At 41.5% G+C, this 6,278-nt stretch overlaps 1 long non-coding RNA gene across 1 annotated transcript; it reads left to right on the forward strand.

Annotated features, from left to right (window-relative positions):
- Positions 1–1,432: 1,432 nt before the first annotated feature.
- Positions 1,433–4,142, forward strand: LOC126568881 (uncharacterized). The gene is made up of 3 exons (XR_007607774.1): positions 1,433–1,513; positions 3,459–3,635; positions 4,030–4,142. It is a non-coding gene; the product is annotated as an uncharacterized LOC126568881 (long non-coding RNA).
- The last annotated feature ends 2,136 nt before the right edge of the window (positions 4,143–6,278 follow it).

Below are 6,278 nucleotides of genomic sequence, written 5' to 3' on the forward strand. Positions count from 1 at the left end.
AATGATCGCTGCCGTACTTTCACAAATGAAATGACTACTGGTAACAGGGCTCTCGAGAAGAGGTCTGGCTCCCACCGCGCTGTGGTCCACAAAGATCAAGACACAGAAATGAGAAAATCGATTTAATGGGTTCAAGGCATGTGAAATGAATGAATAAAGTAGCTTCGTACGACGACGAATAATCTAGCATTGGACGAATAGAGTAGCCTCGCATGTAGTAGTCCATGCGTACGCAATAAACATAAAAAATTGAGAAAATAATCCCACACTCTAAAAAGTCTCATTTCAATGACAACGAAAATTACATCGCAGAAGCAAGAATCTTGCTGAAGTTGTATCAAAATCACCTGAAATAGGAATGTTTCTCTAAAAATTCTTCAAACGAACTCATGGAGCTACAACAAAATGGTCCTATTACTTCAATGCCTACTCCGACAGTGAACACACAAGTCTTTTCTTTAAAAAAAACATTGAATTCGTGTTGGTTGGAATCCACTATATGTTTGGGACGAATAACTCGGACCATGGGGTCTAATCGGTTCAGTTAGTTGTTTCAGCTAAAAAAGTTATTTTAATCGCAAAAATCAATCATTTTCTATTGTATTTTCAGTGCAATAGATGCCGGAGATACCGCAGATTTAACGATGAATGACTTGATTGTGTCCTGAAGGAAGGTGGAGATGACGGCGTGAAATGGTGTTCCTCGAGCTCGTCTGTGCTTTTCTTGTGACCCGAATGAGTTTCAGTGTTGTTCTAATAGTGATGCTTGATAAATTAAAATACATAAATAGTAAAAAACAAAATATAAAATTGTATTCTACTACTCGATGGAAACTCTTGAGGAACAGTACCGACACCAAATCGATTGGATTGAAACCGATCCGAACACGATTCTACGTCATGCCGCACTGCCTACCCTTTGTCTTTTGTCTGTCACTTTTGTCCCAGGACAGTTTCACACCTTACCGTACTTGGGAGGTTCACCTTTGCTGTCTTTGTTTATAGTTGGCGTAGTCCTAAAATTTGACTTCATGGCTTATCTTTAGGAATGAAACAATTCAAGCGTTTCTACACGCCGAAAATTTTTCGATTATTTGCGATAACCGTTTAGTCGATTAAAACTAGGGATCAGTTTATACACAGCTCCCCACATGGACGAAAATGTTTTCTCTTCGTTTACAGAATCCGGATGTCAACACCATTCAAAATCTGTTGGTGTGCCACAGTTTGGCCATCACTGGCGGTTCGGTGCTGAGTGCAAGAAGCGTGAAAATTGTGTAAAAGGCGACACGAATGTGGTTGTGAATTCGTGTGGCGACATGCGCACACACACTATTGCAGCACTTCGTGTGGTCACTCAAAAACGAACGCCCGAGAGGCGGTTTTCCTGAGATTTGGTCGACAAACCGGGCTCTCACGCTCAAAATTGTACGAGCAGTCGTGGAGTAAGGACGTGCGTCCCGTTGGTCTCTGCTGAAACGTGCGTTGCGTGGTGATAAATAAGCATTTCGCGGTAAGTGCTGTGATCTCGTGAATTGGGATGCTGTGGGAATCGTGCAACAGTGTTCACATGCCCCCGATAGTGATAAGCTTACTGTGAAAAAGGGAAAAGAGGGGTGTTCCGATCGTTGCCCCGCGTTTGTTGTCACATTCCACCGAGTGATCCCCCGCACATCCTGGTCAAACTCTTGGTGTGGGCGCAGGTCTTTCGGCGTGGTGGTGGTCCGTGCCCGAGCGTATGGTAGTGTGCGTTGTGTGCCTGCCCAAAACGATAGCGTGGAACACCTCCACGCATCACGCGCGACGGTGCAGGTTGGCGCCCTCCTGAGTGTGTGCGTGCAGAGCCTACCTTGGCAGCAGCGGAGTGTTGATGTGCGTGCTGCTTTTGTTTTGTTTTTTTTGTTGCTGCTGCTGCTGCATGTGGCGCTTGGTAGGGCAAGTGAAATCGCCTCATCCGCGGAATTTAAATTTCCTTCTCTCGAACGCCGTTTTGCGAATCGTGTGATCTCTGTGGTCAACATGAAGAGGAAACATCTGCGTCACAGCAACGAGTCGCTTACTTTGTTAGGCAAACGACGACATCTCCATCATCTGCCTATGCCAGCTAGATTACTTTCTTTTTTGCATCTTTCTTCCAACGAAATGTACGAGTGCCAAAAGCCCACACCGCCTCCCAAGGAGTGTTGTGCGCGAACGCGCGCGCATCCCCAGCAGCACACACCATAATGGGGTTGGTTGGGGAGGTGGAGGTGTTGTGTGCATGAGGACGATGCGGCTGGGCCTGTGCGTCCGAATTCCAATGGACCTCCGGCAGTTGCATTTCTTGACAACGACCGTCGTTAACAACTTCACAAGCAGCGAGAGACCACGGCCACCAAGAACCTGTACTGGAATGCATGGCCTGGTGCTCTCGGGGAACGAAGAGTCGGCCACCGGCAGCTAAACAAATATCCCCTGCACGAGATGCTGTTGGATGGTCGGGAAAAGCGTGAAAACAGCGTCTCTCCGGAAAATGCTCTCTCTCTTGATTCGAGGGTCCTAATGAAGCGAAAAACCGAGTGTTTTGGCTCCAGCAAGCGATCCGATATTCCCGCTCCCATACTCGGAACTGTTCCACCTTACGATGCGAGAGAACAAAGAGGATTCCTCGTCGTCGGTCGGTGCGTGAACTGGAAAAGCTGCTCATCAGGGGTTTGAATCCTCAATGGTCGCCCTTCCGGTGTTCCGCTTCTTGGAACTCGAACTGCGACGTGTCGCGCCGTCAAGTGTGGTGTCGATCTAGATATAAAAATTACGCTCTAAATTTTATGCTTCATGGAAAGTTCCATTCTGGCGGAGTGTCAATTGGCTGCGCGACCTGGCTAGGCGATCTAACCTAGTAACCAACTGCCAAGGCTTTCCGAACTTTCCGTACGTGTTTTGTTATTTATTGAGTTTTTATTGAATTATGGAAAGTTTCGCAGAACAGATTCTTCGATTTCGATACACGGCATGAGGCGTTCGTTCAAATAGTTGCGCGCCAAACGATTCCTTTTTATTCCCATACCCTTAACGACATTCTGTTATTGCGTTGTAAGAAGTTGGGTTGTGGGTTGGTTAACAAAACCGAATATATTTTTAGGCATCGGCATCGCATCCGCCATTGCGATAAAGCAATAAAAAACAATATTTCGACCTTCGCAAAAGTTCTAATTTGCAACTGCCCTTTTTGTTTTCTCCCTTTGTGATTTTCCGGTGCTAACGTGTTTTGCGCGCCTTCTGGCTTTACCCTGTTTCTTTTGTCTAAATACGATCGCGCGCCTGTTATTGCCATTTCTTTGGCAATTTCCGACCTTTCTTACTCCAACTTAAATTGCTTTGTAAAAAAAAACAATTTATCCTAATTGTTGTCCGTAATTGCTTTGTAAACGAATAATTGAGTTAACGAATCACAAATACATTATTCTGGTTTATTGCAGGTATTATCATGACCGACTTATACTTGGATGATTTTGATGATGAGGAGCTAGTGACATTGGTGGCATTATATTTGCTAATGAAGCAGCAATGTCGTCGTGCTGTCGTGAAAAAAACAGAATCAGATGCCAAACGGTAACCCGCCCACGTCCACGTGAGAGCTTAGGTGTAGGATCGAGGTGGGTAGCTGCGGCAATTAAAAAAAATTACCTTTGTTTATACTATTTATGTATATGTTGTAATTATCATAATACTTGTGGTTTTTAATATCTTTTCATTCTTAAATTTGATCGATTTTCGAATGTTTCCTCCTGTTCTTAGTCAAATGTAATCACATTTTGCCATGTTAAACTTGGAAGTATATTCAACAGATTAGATATTCCTTTTGCATTTAATTGGATTACCATGAGCTGCATCATTTTCTGATGCACGAGCTAGCTCGGTTTTGATAGGTTTAATTTCCAGTATTAGCATTATTGTCGCTAACATTAAATATACCGTTAAAATTAACCATGAAAATTGTTTCCTTATTATATTGTATGCATTTATCTTTCTTATTTTCCTTGTTTACAGATGTTTAACGACAGGAGCCTGTTGCCATGATTTTTTTTAGGCTAAGGGCGTCCATAGAGGGTGATGTTGTTCGACGAGTTTTGAAATAAATCTGGAACGTTCCTTTCGATTTACACTTGGGTGAGAGTAGTTATTGATAAGCAATCAGTTCTATTTTATTGCTGTATCGTGGTTGATTTGCTTTCGGTGAATGCTACAGAAAGCAAATCATATTCTAGTGCCCGGGAAGAATAGTATCAATCTATTGCTACTAGAAATGTCTGTTTACTTTTTTTTATTGGTACAGTTAACGGTATAGTTCCGTTATAAATATTTTTCGTAATGGATATCATTCGGGGTGATACGGAGATAGTGTTGTTTCCCTTGAGTCCACGCACTAATTTACAATGGTAGCAGTACTTTTCTAGGAAATTGTTAGAAAAATGTATTGCAATAGTATAGCATCTCTATTTCTATACGACCTCCAAAGTCGTTGCCCGGAGCAAAATATTATCAAACTTCATATTTTAGCCGGAAACGATGGATTTTGACTAAATTGTGAAGCCACCTTCGACTCATTCAAGCCCACGTCTTTGAGGCCATAATCCCGAGCAATAGTTTCAATTTTTAGTGCTTTTAGCATGAAAATTCTTTTTGGTACACCCCTCAACGCTTCCGATAATGCCTTCGACATATTGGTAATGAAATGGCAGATGAGAATGAAATGCAACAAAGTTGTTTGTTTTCTTCACATCTGTTTCATCGGGCAGCATACTCTTAAGCTCCAAGAACGAGATCGAGCTGCTGAAAACTATAAATGCTTTTGTTTTAATAACGCTGCCAACAAAAGGATAACTGTAGTTTTATAAATCCGGAAAACATAGTTGATTATCTATATTCATCATCGCAAGACATGTGGGGTATTCTGCGTTGCCATGATGAGTGCAGATAATTTTTATTTAAAAAGTAAAAATTCTCATACTACAAAAATCTTTCTTGTTATCTCTTGCCATGTTACGTTTTTATTTTCATTATTGTAGTACATTTGGGGGATGTTGTGAGGATTTGGTTGTGTTTTGTAAGCGTTTGTCTTCGCAAATACAGCAAATCCTCTCGACGAGAGCAGGATTCCAAGCCAAATATTGGAACTATTTTTATAACTATAACAAAGTAAAAACAAGGCAGTTGCCCCTGAGTAAAAGATGGAGAAGAAAATGTGTATTGATTTATTGCTACCGTTTACTGCGTACAGTAGATGCATCTGCAGAGAACTCCAAGTACAAAAAGAAAAGGCTGCTGAAAACACTACAAATCATGTGATAAAACCTGTGATAGATTAAGTGCTAAAACCTGTGATAGATTGAATCTAGATAAAATCGTAGGGAGAAACCGTAGATAGGACGTAAACGATTCCTAATCAAAGAATCAAGAATCATACACTCTTACAACTAACGACAACGCCAAATGATATATTTTTAATTTTATGCGTGATTACCTTATTTTTTCAATAAAAATCGATTCAAACAAACCCGACCGTGGATTAGTTTATTTCTATTGTAAATTACTCTTGTCTTACGATATGCAATGGTAAAAAAAAAGTTTAATCTTGTTAGGAATCAGGCGTTCTAGGATGATGCCAAGCGGACAGCAGCTCGGTCAGTAGGACGAGTCGTCGACAAGTTCCGTCCAGATTTTGATAACGGTACAAACTTCTGCCTCTTTTGCGTGTAAAGATCCATCGACTCAATTGCAGCCGCCGATTACGCAGAATATCGCTCCGATGAGCAATAGTTTCGTCCTGGTATTGGGATTCTCCATATCAGTCTGCCAAAATGTATCTACTCTTGTCGCCTCTCCCGTTAGATGTGTTCATGAGCATAGCTATGCACAAAAACATGATATTTGGATTTTTGTTCTGTTTCACCTAACAAACAAACCTAGTCTTCCATGCTATTCTATCGTTATTCATGTTGTAGCATTTCTGATTTATGTCCATGAATCCCGATATCAATAACGTTTTTGTTTAATTGTGCTCTAACTGAGTCCTGTACCGGTTTGTTTTTTTATGATGGAGCATTTTAATTGCACAAGCTTTGTTTGTTGTGTTTCTGGCATATCTTGACCGTTTTTCGGTCAATTCATGGTGAAAACTGGTTAATTGTTATGGGAATGGAATAGTTCAATAATGGTTTCAGCATGGTTTAGGAGCGGATGATACTCCAAACCTTTCTGACCTCAGACACCGCATTTCCGTTTCGTATCCATACCGA

Source organism: Anopheles aquasalis, chromosome 2 (assembly GCF_943734665.1).
Source record: "Anopheles aquasalis chromosome 2, idAnoAquaMG_Q_19, whole genome shotgun sequence".
In the NCBI taxonomy this organism is placed as follows: Eukaryota; Metazoa; Arthropoda; class Insecta; order Diptera; family Culicidae; genus Anopheles; species Anopheles aquasalis.